The sequence below is a fragment of the Tiliqua scincoides genome, chromosome 11 (genome assembly GCF_035046505.1).
Source record: "Tiliqua scincoides isolate rTilSci1 chromosome 11, rTilSci1.hap2, whole genome shotgun sequence".
NCBI classification, from domain to species: Eukaryota; Metazoa; Chordata; class Lepidosauria; order Squamata; family Scincidae; genus Tiliqua; species Tiliqua scincoides.
The window spans coordinates 10,864,132-10,881,329 of record NC_089831.1 but is presented as its reverse complement, the minus strand read 5'-3'; the positions used below and the strand labels follow the sequence as shown (position 1 = coordinate 10,881,329).

General features: G+C 46.4%; 1 pseudogene; it reads left to right on the top strand.

Annotated features, from left to right (window-relative positions):
- Window positions 1–16,621: 16,621 nt before the first annotated feature.
- LOC136662918 (5S ribosomal RNA) lies at window positions 16,622–16,739 on the top strand (annotated as a pseudogene).
- Window positions 16,740–17,198: the final 459 nt, after the last annotated feature.

Genomic DNA, 17,198 nt, shown 5'->3' with positions numbered 1-17,198 from the left:
TAACGCAGGTGTCTTTGTTTCAGCAGTGCATACATGCTAGGGATTCCAGCTCGTTCCAGGACTGTGTTGTTTGGAACTTTGTCCTGCCAGGTGATGCCAAGGATGCGTCGGAGGCAGCGCATGTGGAAAGCGTTCAGTTTCCTCTCCTGTTGTGAGCGAAGAGTCCATGACTCACTGCAGTACAGAAGTGTACTCAGGACGCAAGCTCTGTAGACCTGGATCTTGGTATGTTCCGTCAGCTTCTTGTTGGACCAGACTCTTTTTGTGAGTCTGGAAAACATGATAGCTGCTTTACTGATAAAGTGTTCAGGAAAGTGTGGTTAGGATTGCAGCCTTAATTTTGTTTTATTAGGGGGTGTCAAATTTTTTTCCTGCTTGATGATGTCACTTCTGGCAATGACATCACTTTCAGGTTAATGACATCACTTCCAGTGGGTCCTGACAGATTGTCATTCTAAGGTCCTGGTGCTAAAAAATTTGAGAACCACTGTGCAAGAGAGTTCAGGATGCACATGGCCCAGAGAAACATCACAGGCAAAATCTGAAGGAGGTTTTGTAGATGCCATGTGCGAACCGAGCTCCATTCAACGCTTCAACCCAATCCCTGAAGACACCGAACAGTTGGCAGCCACTGTCAGCCCTTTGCGGTTGTCACTGCTTGCAGCAAGTGTAACAAATTGCATCTGTTTATTCCCACTGTTGTCTTGGAGGCAAAAGGCAATAGCCTTGCAGTTTGAATCTTTCTCACAGACTGGCACGGAGGCCAGGCCTGTAATTGTGAGAACCTTGGGTGCTGAAAAATGCATTCGGGATGCCAATTGTCAAAATGACATCTCTCGGCCAACCTGAGCAGGCAGAACGAGTTGTAAGCTTATTTGCAGTAGTATACGGCAAGTTTCTGAAATTATAAGTTCCATGAGGAGGTGGACTGGGAGACCAGCAGCCTATCAGGAGCCTGCGGATAATGAGGATAACAGCAAAGTTCCTAAATTACATCTTCTTAAGCAATTAAGCAACTAATAACAAATATAATAACTACAAACAAACATCAAGAACTCCCTTTAGCAATAGTTAATTAATGATCCAATCCTATCCCCGGTGGTAACCAGGATACCACCCCGGTGGTGTTCTGCCAGCAGAGGCCGCCTTATGGAAATCTCAAAGCAGTCTCCATCAGTGCGCACTACAGGCCCACTGGCGGGGACACGGCAGTGGCCTCCCATGTGCTGGCAGGTAACCAAGAACCCGCCAGAGCAGGTGTGAGGACACCAATTCCACTTTGGTAATCTTATCCCTAAGGAGCTATTTGACAGAAGATGCCCCTGACCTGCCCAGTGCGGACTGCAGACAAATGCTACAGGTACCACAGAAGGCAGATAAGAGGGTGATGTCACCCTCAGAGTACTGCAGGAGGCATTGCACTCATGTTCCAACATGGATTGATTGGTTGGTTGGTTGACTGATTGATTGATTGACTGATTGGTGGTTGACTGATTGGGCAATATGTTTCCAATGCCTTTCTCCCCAAGGGGAACCCAAGGTGGGTCACAAAAACAGATTCGCAAAGATGCAAAGAACATGAAATCACAGGTAAAGACAAACTTGCACAGGGCCCGATTCTATTCACTCCTGTTAAATATTGGACAGTGGAAGCTGAGTGAGGGGAACACAATGAATGTAAAATCGCTCACTCGAATAAATCACTTCTGTAAAGCTGGAAAAAGGCCTCTGTGGTCCATCCCTTAGAGGGGTAAGTCCATCGCACCCCGTGCCCCTTATCCTGTGACTCCCGACTACCTGGGCGGAAGGCGGGATGCCGCCACGAACGTGACAATGACACAACTGAATAAGAGTTCTTGTATGAGCTCTGAGACATGAAAATGAGAGCTGACTCATACTAAAACTTTATTGGTTCCCTGCTGTGTCATGACAACACCTCATTGGCTCTCGGAACAATCAGTCTCATTGGTCAGTTTTAAGTTAAGGAAATCCACTTTTTGATACATAAGGCAGTTGTGATTTCCTTTTCTTGGCTATGACTTTTGATAGGACACAGGTATTTCAACGTTTGTTTCATGGCATTCTGCATTAACATTGAATGATACATAACACGATGGTATTACTCGAAAATACCAAGGTTTTACCATTTCTGCTAGTGATGATGTCCCTTCCCCCCAGGTGTGTCATCCGGTGCAGTACGCACCTTCTGGCTCCCCCTTGTGATGCCACTGGTCTAACCCCCCCCCCCCCGCATAGACTTGCGATGAAGTTAAAACAGGTGGAGGCAGAACTATGTAAGCCATCCTGAGCTCTTTGGAGGAAGGGTGAGATCTCTCACACTCTGGGCTATTTTCCCAGATGCCTGTAACCTGATCAGTTTCTAATTCTAGAGCCTGCTAGCAGCCTGTACATGCATGCCAAGTTCATACGAAACACAGTCATAGGTGGTACCTCATGTTCACCCATGCATCTTGAGAATTGTCGCCCGCTTGCTGACGATCGGGTGCACTTAGCATTTCAGCCCCGCCTATTTGAATGCTATTATGCATTTTTTTATGTAGCATCAGTGCTCCTGGAGACTGACAATGTGTCCATGCATTGCGTAATGAGATGATGTGTGGCACTGCAACTACTGTATTGGCAACCTTCAGTCTCGAAAGACTCTGGTATCACGCTCTGAAAGGTGGTTCTGGAACAGCGTCTAGTGTGGCTGAAAAGGCCGATCCGGGAGTGACAATCCCTTCCACACTGGGAGCAAGTGCAGTCTGTCCCTGGTCTGTCTCCCTGGCTATGGGCCTTCCTTCTTTGCCTCTTTGCCTCAGACTGCTGGCCAAGTGTCTCTTCAAACTGGGAAAGGCCATGCTGCACAGCCTGCCTCCAAGCGGGCCGCTCAGAGGCCAGGGTTTCCCACTTGTTGAGGTCCATCCCTAAGGCCTTCAGATCCCTCTTGCAGATGTCCCTCTTGCAGATCCCTCTTGCAGATGGCACTGCAACTACGGAGCGGCTAAATGGTTCGCCTCCTCACCGCTGAAGGAGCTGATGAGAAAGAAGGGTTTGGTGAGGTGATCCAGTGATGCAAAGCAAGCCCATATTTTGTGCACAGGGAAAAGCAATTGAGATCATCACAGTACATGTGGTGATGGGGAAGGAGGGGTTTTGCCTTCCCCTCAAATCTCTCTCGCATCATAAAGCGCAGTTGTAACATTGCCCACATTTGTGTTGCACTAATAACTGTCCGGGCTTATTGGCCAAGGTCTATGGAGATTTTCATGTCCTAACTCAGTGATTTTCAGCCTTTTCCGTCTCATGGCACACTGACAAGGTGCTAAAATGGTCAAGGCACACCGTCAGTTTTTTGACCATTGACAAGGCACATCATGCTGTTGGTGGGGGCTCACATCCCCAGTGGCCCTACTAATAAATGACCCTTCCCCCAAACCCCCACAGCACACCTGCAGAACATTTGCGGCACACCAGTGTGCCACGACACAGTGGTTGAAAATGGCTGTCCTAACTTTTCACAACTATGGTGGGCATTTTCAAAGGACTAGAGGTGTGAACCCCAGAGCAACAGTCACTGTCCACTGATCTTGTTCAACGTGTTTTTCTTAAGGGATTATGCACTCTCTTTCCGCAGCCCAGTTCTCTTCCTGTTCTAAAGTCCTGGATCCTAGCATTTCTAAGGGCTGGTAGCCAAGCACTGCTGATGCTCAAAGGGCACAATCCTAAATATGACTTTTCAGAAGTAAATCCTATTGCGTTCAGTGAAACTTTCTCCCAGGAAAGTGAGGTTAGGATTGCAGCCAAAGTCTCCTCCTTTCTGTTCATATCGTTACGGTGTTTTTCCCTCTATTTATTCCCTATAAATTTGAGTGTGGCATTGGGTGGTCTTAGACAACACTTGTGCATGTTGGAAATCCATCTTATGGCCTGTCTTTGCCACATGTTCGGTCACCACTGATTTCTCAACCTGTAGCATCCTACAGTGCCTCTCATGTTCTTTTACCCTGGTGTTCATACTCCTTCTGGTGGTGGCTATAACTACATGGGATTCAATAAACCCATGTAGTTTCTTCTGGTGGTGCCTATGTACACTTGGCCACAACTACGTGGGAGTCTATAAGCCCCTGCCAATGAGAGGAAGTCCCGTGTGACTTTTGCTGAGTGTAATTTCTGCTGTATTTTGCCAACATTCCTCAGTACTGCTGCAATGCACAGCAACATCCTGGCATGCCGGAGGCCATAGATTTGGATCCAGGAAGGCCCATCAAAGGAATTAGGGTGGCAGTAGCCAAACTTGCATTGACACTACACAATGATGCATGGGTGTTGAGATTCAGCCAACATTTGACCAGGGAATTCTAATCAGGAGCAGCGCAAACATGCCCACCAGAATATGAACCTTTGCTACAGACTCAGTCACAATCCAAGGCTCTTTTCCCATCAAACCTTTGCGAAAGGGATGGAAGCCAAAAACGCTCACAACGTTTTGACCCTTTGTGGGCACGATCAAGACTTTGGGAGTGATTGGGCTGACGGTTAGTGCCATTAGTCTGTGGAACCTCTTGCCACAGCATGTGGTGATGGCATCTGGCCTGGACGCCTTTAAAAAGGAATTGGATAGATTTCTGGAGGAAAAGTCCATCAGGAGTTACAAACTATGGGAGAAGGAGGAGCAAACAGTGGACAAACAGGAGCTCCTGGGAGACAGTTTGCTTTCCCCCAAATACTGCAGGTCTGAAGAGGACCTGAAGATCTTTGTTAGGAGAGACAAGATCTTCATCGGTGCAGATATCTGGAAACTGAAAGCCCGACCGGGGGGGGGGGGGGCTTTCTTCTCAGAGGAATTTAACCATTTGTGACAGTATTGGGGAGGTGCAGTGATCTGCAATCAAGCTGCTAGCTCCCTGCTAGCAGAGTAAGTAGATTAGGAGATATAGTATGATTAATTAGTAATGGTATATGGTATTTAGCACTCTTAAATGTATGTTATATGTTTGTATGTTTGTGTGTGTTAATAAAAAATAAATAATTAAAAAAACAAACAAACAGGAGTTACAAACTGTGTTCAGTACACACAACCTCCTGGTTTTAGAAGCAGGCTACCTCAGAATGCCAGGCGCAAAGGAGTGGCACCAGGATGCTGGTATCTTGTTGCCTTGTGTGCTCCCTGAGGCATCTGGTGGGCCACTGTGAGATGCGCAAAGCTGGATTATATGGGCCTTTGGCCTGATCCAGTGGGGCTCTTCTTATGTTATTACAGTTCCCAATAGATCCAGTGTTTGGGGCCATTCCTTGCAACATGCCCCAAAAACTCAATTCAATTTCCAGTCAAATAGCTGGAGCATTATACATACACATTCCAATACACATATACATACATACAATATACACATTCCAATGTACCTAGAGCCATTTTTGTAGTTCTCCATGTGTGATAGGAATGACATCTTCTAAGATAATGCCACCCTTCTGCCTTTTTCGTAGTCACTGGTATTTAAGAAAACCTGAAAGTGACATTTTTTTAGTGCTACCCTGATTAATTAAAGGTGCCTTTTAAAAACTGATGTACAGATCACCAACTTCTATCAACCAAATGTGGCCTTTGCACGAATAGAACATCTTCTCCATCTTTCTCCAAGCAAGGAGGGGACATTTACATCCTTTCAATATTCAGCAGCACAAATGTTTTTGTCACTGAGACTCATTACGTCGTAGCATTGTGGAAACTCTCACGTTCAGACCTTCCATTCCCAGCAGAAAAAAACATGCCCACCAGAATATGAACCTTTGCTACAGACTCAGTCACAATCCAAGGCTCTTTTCCCATCAAACCTTTGCGAAAGGGATGGAAGCCAAAAACGCTCACAACGTTTTGACCCTTTGTGGGCACGATCAAGACTTTGGGAGTGATGTGCCTCAATGTGTCTGCTCAGCCAGCATCTGCTCTTTGTCCAACTACTGAAAACTGATGAGAAGTCGCTTTCAGTTTTCTTAAGAGGCCCCGTTGCACTGTGGAGAGGGCAGACCCATGACATCCACTCTGTTCGGTGTCTAGTATCAATCTGTGGAATTCCTTGCTGTTAAGGTTAAAGAGGATATAGTGGTGGTGTTGGAACCTTGGTTTCTTCCCAGTGTGAGCAGGGTGCACAAAACAGCATACCCAGCAGAGTACTTTAAATGCAGCAGTTGTATTTTAGAGCAAGGGATATCACAAGTAGAGTAGTCAGTTAGACAGTCCAAGTCAGCACGATGAGCAAGCAGTCCAGTGATAACAAATCCAAATCAGCTTCCCACAATACACAGTCAAAGTTCAGTCCACAGTCAGTAACAACACATATACATACATATATCCAGCCTCCACAGTCTCTGGCAGCAGTTCCACAGCTGTCTCCAACTACACCCCTACTGCTGCACTGGAGGTTCAGCATACTAACCCTTAAGTAGTTTGGACAGCCAGTCAGTGTAGTCTTGGTTACACCCAGGCTGTGGCAGTCACAGGTGCTGGTTGATTCAGCTGACTCAGCAGCCTGCACCTGTCCCTGAACCAATTTGCTAGCTGTGTTTCTGGCTCTCACAGAACACAGAGCTAACACTTGCTACAGGGTGTGGTGATGGCATCAGGCCTGGATGCCTTTAAAAGGGGATTGGACAAATTTCTGGAGGAAAAATCCATTATGGGGTACAAGCCATGATGTGAATGCGCAACCTCCTGATTTTAGAAATGGGCTATGTCAGAAGGCCAGATGCAAGGGAGGGCACCAGGATGAGGTCTCTTGTTATCTGGTGTGCTCCCTGGGGCATTTGGTGGGCCGCTGTGAGATACAGGAAGCTGGACTAGATGGGCCTATGGCCTGATCCAGTGGGGCTGTTCTTATGTTCTTAACTACAATTCCCAGGAAGCCTTGCAGGTCTCTTGTTATCTGGCGTGCTCCCTGGGGCATTTGGTGGGCCGCTGTGAGATACAGGAAGCTGGACTAGATGGGCCTATGGCCTGATCCAGTGGGGCTGTTCTTATGTTCTTAACTACAATTCCCAGGAAGCCTTGCAGGTCTCTTGTTATCTGGCGTGCTCCCTGGGGCATTTGGTGGGCCGCTGTGAGATACAGGAAGCTGGACTAGATGGGCCTATGGCCTGATCCAGTGGGGCTGTTCTTATGTTCTTAACTACAATTCCCAGGAAGCCTTGCAGGTCTCTTGTTATCTGGCGTGCTCCCTGGGGCATTTGGTGGGCCACTGTGAGATACAGGAAGCTGGACGAGATGGGCCTATGGCCTGATCCAGTGGGGGTGTTCTTATGTTCTTAACTACAATTCCCAGGAGGCCTTGCAGGTCTCTTGTTATCTGGTGTGCTCCCTGGGGCATTTGGTGGGCCGCTGTGAGATACAGGAAGCTGGACTTGATGGGCCTATGGCCTGATCCAACGAGGCAATTCTTATGTTCTTATCTAATCCTGCAATGAGGATCTTTCAAAAAATAAAACAAAATGCAAGCCAGTTTCCTAGTGGTGCAAAGCTGGCAGTAGTGTAGCTAAAGAGGTGCAAAGCACTATGTTTTGCAGGGAGCCTCGCCGGGGCGTGCAAGCGGCCCCTCCCCTTTGGCGCCATTCTGGACCAGGAAAGCAAAACCATTTTGCTCATGTAGCCCAGAATGGCTCTGAAGGAGAGGGGCCGCTTGCATGCCACGGTGAGGCTCCCTGCAAAACTTAGTACCTTGCACCCCTCCCAGCTATGCCACTGAAAGCTGGCATTTGTGCTAAGCTTTGGGCCGTGAAGCAATGCAGAGAGAAGAGTGTTCAAGCTGATTTGGACATTTCAAAATGAGAAGGGAGATGCCAGCATCATCCTCACAAGAGCAGCAACTTCTTTGCACACCATTATGGGAAAGAGACTGAAAATGAGATGGCAGAGTTCGCAGCCTTCTGCAATATTCATCCCCTCCCGACTCGACAGCCGCGTGTGTTATTCCTGCTCCAGGCCGACATCTGGCAAAGAGGCTGGGATGCGAAGTGAGCCGTGGGGAGAAACCTTCGGAGTGGTTGCCAAGAAGATGTGATAATTCATTTCTCTGACATGGGACCGAACGGATCATAAATGTCAAAAACAAGATTAACAGCTGGAGAGGAATGGAGAAAAAAAAATGAAGCTTCATTTTAACCTCTAGGCTCTTTGTCACAATATGGTGTGACTTTGTGGCTTTTGTTTTCCCGGCTCTTGCTTGCGCAACAAAAGCTAAGCGCGGCACTCGTGGCGGTAACTGTAAACCCTGTTTGCTTCAAGTGGATGGAGCAGTTGGTGCATCAATGAAACTGAAGGACGGGTGCTCGTGATGTATTCTGATAGAAATCAGCCCAAACCGACGCACTCACATGAGAAGCAACAAGGCCTACATCCGTCTTTGGCACCAGATCAGTGGTAAGGCTGCAGGACATGGAGAGTGTGGGGGCACCATTTAGGAGAAGCAGAGAAGAGACAGTCAGTGCCATCCCATGCATGTCTACTCAGAATTAAACACCATGTGGGCCTTTCTGTCAGGTACGTTTCTAAAGGTTTATGGCCTCTGCTGTGAAAATGCCTAAAGTAGAACTGGCTCTTAGATGCCAGCTAGATATGATCCAGTGGGTCTGGTGTCACTCAAATGGCTGCATAGATCTGCCCATGCCATCGCCCAACCCAGACTGACTCCTTGACCATGTCAAGGTTTTCATCCCTGATGCTCGCTGTCTCTAAAACTTAACCCATTCCTCCCTGGAGCTGCAGGGCAAAACTTTCCCCCAAAATCCAATATTTAGTGACGTTCCAACCTCCTTTCTTTGGCTTCTCCCCCCTCAGTTCTTTTAGGCAATCTCCATTTTCTCTACTCCCCCCCCCCCAGGACCTTAACTTATCTCATCCTATCTTTAACTTGCCAACTGTGGTGTCTTAGAAAACCACAGCAAAAGTGTATACCACAATAGCATCATTATCATGTATAATTCCATAACGAAATATAATTTATTTACCCTTTGTCTCTTTTGCAGAAGTGTTATAGCTATGACTATGACATAGTGTTGAGGCTATGAGCTATAGCCTCAATCTTCTGCGGAAAAAAAAAAACCATAGCGAGGATCCCAGAAACATGTGTACTGTTTGTACTAATTTAACTATTACGGCGCTCGCCTTAATTTGCAATAACTGTCTCTTACACAAAAGGCAAAGGCAGAGTCCGGATTTGTTTGTATTGCATTTTAATGAGGCCATTTGCCAGATTTTTACTACATGGCTGGACCCCATCCACGAGCAGTTTCATTAGCATTTAATAAGCGACATAAAGAACCTCTCCCTAACCCCATAAGGGAGATAGCAACGACCTAAAACAGCAGCCTCCAAACTGCTGCCCACAGCGGCCCAAGATTACCTGTCTGGGCACACCAGTGGCAGAGGTTATTGGTTTCATAATGCAGCCTCCAAGCTTCTCAGTTGATCTTCACAGAAACTCATGTCAGGCAGCCACTTCCACTCTCCATCTCCCCAGCAGGCTCTGTGCCCCAAGTTCTGGGAGGAGGTTGCTGCAAAGATCAACCAAGAAGATAGGAGCAGTGATATCACTATGGGTGTATGCGGGCGGGAATGGGGTGACATGCATGGGGAGGGGGGAATGACACTACTACTGGCCAACATTTTTAAAATCTTGGTATTTTCAAATAATGCCACCATGCTAGATATCGTTTGATGCGCAATTTCATACAGAATTCAATGAAAGAAACCACGTTGAAATATATCTATTCTATCAAAAGTTATAGCCATAAAACCAGTGGGGTTGGGGCAGCAGTGCATCACCAAGCCACGCCCACTTTGTGGGAGGTGGTCCATCATAGGGGTGACGTACTGGCCTCCTGAACCCGATGCTGCAAGCCCGCAGTGATACCACTGCTCAGATCCATTCCTACCACAAGTGTATTCTTTTGCACAAGACCAGTTCTTCCCAGGAAAACAATTGTGTGAACTGTTCAGTAGGCACTACCCTTATACCAGTAGGAAATTTAAAGCTATTGAGTGGGGGGATTCATTTAGCACACCCACCCTTCTACCTGATGCTGCTGTGTCATTTCAACTTCTGGTTTAAATACTGGTGCAAGGCTCAGCACTCTGCAAGTTCGCAATTAATTCAACTGAGTGCACTTCAAAAGGTGTGTTAAGTGGTAATGTCTTGGGTCATTAGGTTTAACAATGTCAGTGTGCTCTATTTCATTTGCCATAATTAGTATACTTATTATTATTTAGCATGCTTCACCTGCAGGTGATTCCCTTGACTATCAGTAGATGCGTCAGTGGGTGGTGAGCCAAGAGACCTCTCTCCCATATTTATGTATACGTTTCCCCCCCCAAAGCCCTTTAGTTAAAGAGAAGAGTTGAGACATGTACAAATGCACTCATACATCAAAAGAGCATGGAAATTGTAAGCTCAGGCACCTGGGCTTAATGTCTGTGCCATGTAGGTGTTGAACATGTTCTACACGTTGAGGATAAATTCCAACAACATGGGAGACACTCTAGGCCACCACTCTACTCTCCTCCACTCAATACACTTACTCTTCTGCCATCCTCTTAGAATTGTGGCAATAGGAGGAGGGAACAGATGTGGCAGAATTGTCTCAGCAGAGAAGAGAGAGGAGGAAGGATGGGAGCTGAGTAAGTTGGGCTGCAGCACCTGAGGCCATCCTTTCCTCAACACCACTGGAGCCCTAAAAAAGAGGTTCCTTCCAATTCCTCTATTCCATGCATCTCCAAATTATAGCCCAGGAGCCACATCCAGCCCGCCACAAGATTTTATCTGGCCCACAGCAACTTTTTTTTTTTACAGTGCATTTGTTAATGTTTGACATTTTTACTGGATATATATCAGTTTAAGCATGGCTTTCTTTCTTTGTTATTGTCGCATTTCTCTTTTGTTCTGAATCATATCATGCCAATTACAAAAAAGAACCAAGTAAAACTTATTCATTAAAATTTCATTCAATCATTTATAAAACGCCCCCCCCCCATGAAATGTGTAAAATATATGATGTAGCTCTCATACTGAAAAGTTTGGAGACCCCTACTCTGCTCCAGAAGTTCCCAATCTCCTGTCCCTTCCCAATTGGTTGGGAACCTACTGATGACCTGTAGGTGACGGCAACCATCACTTCCAGGTTCTTCTCACTGTTGCTACCACTGACTACAGGGAGATAAGAAGCCCTGTTAAAAAAGGACCCCTTTCTTACTTGGCAGCAGGGAGAATGTGGAAGTTCAAGGTGCTGTCACCTAAGGGTCTCCACAGGTCACCACCCCCCTTAAGGGGAGAGGATTTTTAAAATGCGATACCTGGGGAGTTGCAACCCCCAGGTTGGGAACTGCTGCTCTATTCCCATTCTTTGACCTGTCTTAGTCATGGAAAAGAAGAGGTACGGAGGCCACTTTGCCCTTAGCACTGCTAGACCAGTAAGAAAGGAGCACCGTCCAAGATTTTGAGGAGTATATGAGTTAGCTTGAGGTCCCCATTAACTCTGGGGGCTACACTAATTCACCCTTCCTATAAAAAGATATAGCCATTCAGTTTCCTCTTTGCTTTGGTCCCCATCCCCAGATAGATAGATAGATAGATAGATAGATAGATAGATAGATAGATAGATAGATAGATAGATAGATAGATAGATAGATATGTTTGTGTACACACACACACACACACACACACACACACACACACACATGTATTTATTGAGTATTTCACATCATGCATCCAATGACACTGTCGGTAGTTCACCAAAGCACCTGCACCTAAGGAAAGAACACCATTCAGAAGTGGCATCAGCGGTCTACCAATCCTAAATCTGGCTTAGAGCCTGTGTCCAAAAGAATGCCCACCTGACTAGGTCAAACTCTCGAACCGGTGGCCATGGTAGTGCATAATGCAGCATCAGAGTTGGGCAGGGGGCACCCTGGGAAGTACAGTGCAGGGCTTTTCCCCAGGGCACCCAACAAACTGGTGCTGTCACTGGCCCCAATGAAATGAACATATTCTACCCCGTTTTTTTTTCTTGCATTAACTGTCTCCCCCTTTTTTCACCTGTCTTCATTGCTTCATGTTCTCAAACTCCACAATCAGCCCATCCGCCTCAATGCGGGAGTGAGAGAGCGAGAAAAAAACGAGACTGAGATTTATGTTTCTGGTACAATCTCCCCCCCCCCCCCTTTCCTTGAAATGAGATAATCCTAAATAATGTAGGACCGGGTGCAATTTATTTATATTCTCCGAGTGAAATCAGACTATCACCACAATCAAGACATTTGCAAGCATAAATTTGCTTTTCATTGTACAAGCAGTGGGCCTTGCAAGTGCTCGGCAAATGAAATCTTATGCGTGAGTAAGCAGGAGATGGAATATGTGTCTGCTTATTTATTCACCTGAAAATAAATGTTCTGATCCAGGGTGAAAAAGGTACAAGGCTGTTATTTAAAGGGGGAGGGGGGACGACAAACAACAGCAACAGGGGGGAAAAAAACACAGCAAGAAGGAATCGAGAGCAAAACCGTCAACTTGGTTTGTATTCAACAAGGCACCTTGTGTGTCAGAAGTTACAAACCCCATGCAATATTGGGGCTTAACCCCTTCCGCAGACCCCTGGGTTTATATTGATGAAATTTGTACACAGCAATCAATCTGGTGAATACAGATTGATTTTTGATTATTTTTTTTTTTACCACTCAGCAGTTGCATTGTGACCGAAAGCCGTGGAGTATTGTGAGTTCTACATATGATCAGCCTCCGTGGTTAATTGCCAAGGGTTCTTTTTGGGGGGGCTATGCTGGTTGAACAACATTAGAAATGCAGAGACGCTAAAATGATAGTATCACAGTCGGAGAATAGGGACAGCTTGGCTCGTCCCCAAACCAACTCTCTCACAGCCCAATCCTATGCATGACTACTCAGAAGTACGTCCCATTAGAATCAAAGGGGCTTACTCCCAGGAAATTGTGAATAGGATTGGGTTGTCAGTCAGGACTGGAATATTCGAAAGCAGCATTTCTCAAAATGTGGGTCGGGGCCCACTAGGTCAGGGGTGCCCAAACCTCATCCCAGGGGCCATTTGCAGCCCTCGGGGACTCCCAATCCGGCCCACGGGGAGCCCCCAGTCTCCAATGAGCGTCTGGCCCTCCGGAAACTTGCTGGAGGCCATGCTGGCCCGACACAACTGCTCTCAGTGTGAGGGCAACTGTTCAACCTCTCGTGTGAGCTGTGGGATGAAGGCTCCCTCCACTGCTTGCTGTTTCACGTCTGTGATGCAGCAGTGGCAGTGATGGAAAGGCTGGCCTTGCTTTGTGCAAGGACTTTTATAGGCCTTGAACTATCTTCATTCATACAAGTTCCATCTCTAATAAATTTATGTAAATTTATTCAAATTTGAAATGTAAATCAATACTCTTTTCCCAGCCCCCAACTCAGTGTCAGAGAAATGATGTGGCCCTCCTGCCAAAAAGTTTGGACACCCCTGCGCTAGGTGGGTATGAGTCAATTTCAGGTGGGTCCCCATTCATTTCAACGTGTATTGTATTTTTAAATATATTAGACTTGATGCTACCATGGCATGTGACTACATTTGGGGAAATGTGATTGATCTCTACTTTTAACAGGCTAGTATGTATATGCTTTTAATAATGATAGTCAATGGGACTTACTCCTGGGTAAGTGTGGATAGGTTTGCAGCTTCTAGGGTGTTTGGGGAATTTTTTTTTTTTTAACAGCTTAGCAGTTGCTTGGAAGGATTAGGAGGGTTCTTCTTTATATTAAATAAACCTTTAAACTTATACTTATTGTACAGCAATTGTTATCCTGCACATGCCTGATCTTGGAAGCTAAGCAGGGTCAGGCCTGGTTAGTACTTGGATGGGAGACTGCCTGGGAATACCTGGTGCTGTAAGCTTATACCAGGGGTGTCCAAAATTTTTGGTAGGAGGGCCACATCATCTCTCTGACACTGCGTCGGGGGGCCGGAGAAAGAAAGAATCAATTTACATTTAAAATTGGAATAAATTTACGTAAGTTTACATAAACGGATATATTAAAGACGAACTTATATGAATGAATGAAGGTCTTGCAATAGCTCAAGGCCTATAAAAGGCCTTGCACAAAGCAAGGCTGGCCTTTCCTTTGCTGCCGCTACTGCATCACAGATGTGAAACAGCAAGAAGTGGAGGGAGCCCTCATTCCACAGCTCATGTGAGAGGTCAAACAGTCGCCCTCACACTGAGAGCAGTTGCATCAGGCCAGTGCGGGCTCCAACAAATCTCCAGAGGGCCAGAGGCTCATTGGAGACTGGGGGCTTCCTGAGGGTCGAATTGAGAGGCCTCGAGGGCCGCATGTGGCCCCAGGGCCGGGGTTTGGGCACCCCTGGCTTATACCATAGTCTTTCAAGACTGAAGGTTGCCAACCATACTTATTGTAAACTTTTAATTTACTTACATAATTTGATTTGGTTTTGTCAAATGGGGTGCATTAAACATTTCCCTGCCTGATTATGTCACTTCCGGCCATGTCATCACTTCCTGGTTCATGACATCATTATCAGATTGACATTCTAAAAATTGGATCTCAGCACCAAAAAAAATTTGAGAACCACTGTTCTAAAGAGAAGTGTTTCTCCCATTGTGGTTTTAAATCCAAGAGCCTTACTCCACATTAATCAAGTTTCTGACTGTCAAATGCAGTGATTCTCAACCAGAGAGCCACAGCAGGTGGTTCACAGGTGTGGCATGCGTGTTCGGAGGAGAGTCATTTATTAGTAGGTCCATTGGGATATGTGTGCCCCCTACTGGTAGAGCAGTGTGCCTTGTCAACAAACCGATGGGGTGCCTTTGGCAGTGTTAGCACCTTGTCTTGCCCACTGACCTGCCCGTTCCAGCGCAAGCTAGGATTGCGCTGTTAGAGTATCAAAATCAGGGGTCATGCAGTACAAGCCTGTTTATGCTTACTCAGATGTAAGTCTTCCTGTACTGAATGGGTCTCAATCCCTAGAAGGCTATTTAAGATTGCAGCCTTAAGCTGTTCATTGCCTTTATTACTATTTCTTTTTTAAACTCATGCGCCATTTTAAGTGGCAGGCAGAGCAAGCTCTTTGCTTTTCAAGGCCTCTTCCTCTCAGGAAGCACACAATATTAACAATTGATGGTCAAGATTTTTAGGATGGCTGTCTTTTTCCCTTCTACTTTTTAATTAAAAAAATCCTCATAAGAAAGGTCAGTGAAGTGTAAGAAATCAATCATTCATAAGCCATCTTTAGTTCACGCTGAAATATTTATGAATGATAAAGCCAGCCTGACAAGACAAAGTTCAGCTCAAAGGCCGCTGATGACAACATGACAAGGTTTCATAAGAGCCAGTGTATAATTAAAGGATTAATGCGGAACGGATGGAGATGTGTCTGGTGTCATTACACAACTCTGCGAGGAACGAGAGAAACTAACCTCCCGGAGTAAAGTGAGAAGCTACTGCTCTCCAGTTAAATCCAATAAAGGTTACCCTGAGAGCATGAGAACAGCCATAGCAAAACCTCAAACATAAACCCCTTTCCACTGAAGAATTGTCTCTGGTGGTTCTCAGGATGATAGACAACCACAGAGACTCCCAAGTTGCCAAGAGCCTTACTGAGCCAGTACCGGGATGCACAAGGCATTGGGCTAAAGCATAGTTCCCAAAGTTTTTACCACCTGGACCACTTCTAAAATGACACTCTATCACAGGGGTGTCAAACATGAGGTTCGCAGTCCTCTTCCTCTGGCCCTTGGACTCTCCGAGTACCACCATCATCTGCTCAGCTGCTGGGGTGTCACTGCTGAAAGGGCATCCCTCATGATAATTGGGTTCTCCTGTGTCTTGAAAATATGATCAAGATTTACGTATTTTCTCTTGTGTCATTTGCAGCTACTGAGTTTCTAAGGAGGGGGAAAAAGCGCTTATTTCTAGGCATGACCTGCTTAATGACATCACTTCCTGCTTAATGACATCACTTCCAGCCCTCAATAGGCATCCTGAATAGTATCTGGCCTGCTGTATGAAATGAGTTTTGACACTCCTGCTCTGTTCAGGACCACCTAGCTTTCTGAGACAAACAAACAAGCAAGCAAGCAAACAAACAAACAGTTTTGTTTTACCAGCCGCTCAAGCCTCTGTTTTTATCTTTTTTTTACTATCGTGGGGGGAGAGACCCCTGGTGGGTTTGCTGAGCTCCATGCTCATCGGATCAGGACCATTCTGGTGGTGTTGCATGCCCCTCGACCTGCCCTTCCAAGTGGACCAGGGCACATTCTCCTACTCATGAGTAAGCGCGCATGTGCTGCTCTGTTACGGTTACCATAGGGCACCATACATTTTCTTTGTTGGCTGTCGATTTGTCAGTTTCGTGACCTGCCAAAAACTGGGTCATGGCCCCAGTGGTGGGTCCCGACCCACAGTTTGGGCATCACTGGGCTAAACCATGTTCTGGGCTCAGGGGTGCACATACACACTGCTTTTTAGAATTCTTTGCTCTGTGACCACCACCTGACCTGGCTCTTTTGACTCCCACTCAACCTGTACCCCCCCCCAGCTTGCTCTATCACTTTCTCCTAGCTGAGCAACTGTTACCCTGCACATGCCCAATCTCGTCTGATCTCGGAAGCTAAGCAGGGTCAGGCCTGGTTAGTACTTGGATGGGAGACCGCCTGGGAATACCGGGTGCTGTAGGCTTATACCATAGTCTTTCGAGACTGAAGGTTGCCAACCATCTCCCTATACTGAACATTATCTCCCGATCTTGTCTGATCTTGGAAGCTAAGCAGGGTCAGGCCTGGTTAGTACCTGGATGGGAGACTGCCTGGGAATACCGGGTGCTGGAGGCTTATACCATAGTCTTTCGAGACTGAAGGTTGCCAACCATCTCCCTATACTGAACACTATCTCCCGATCTTGTCTGATCTCGGAAGCTAAGCAGGGTCAGGCCTGGTTAGTACTTGGATGGGAGACTGCCTGGGAATACCGGGTGCTGGAGGCTTCTACCATAGTCTTTCGAGACTGAAGGTTGCCAACCATCAGGCTATGTATGGGAGGCTTGGAAGCAATGAGAAGGTGGGTCAGTTCCTCCCTGGCGTTTGGTAGTCTTCAGATTTGGAAAGTACCCCCTCTTAATTAACAGGCAAGGTCCCAGAT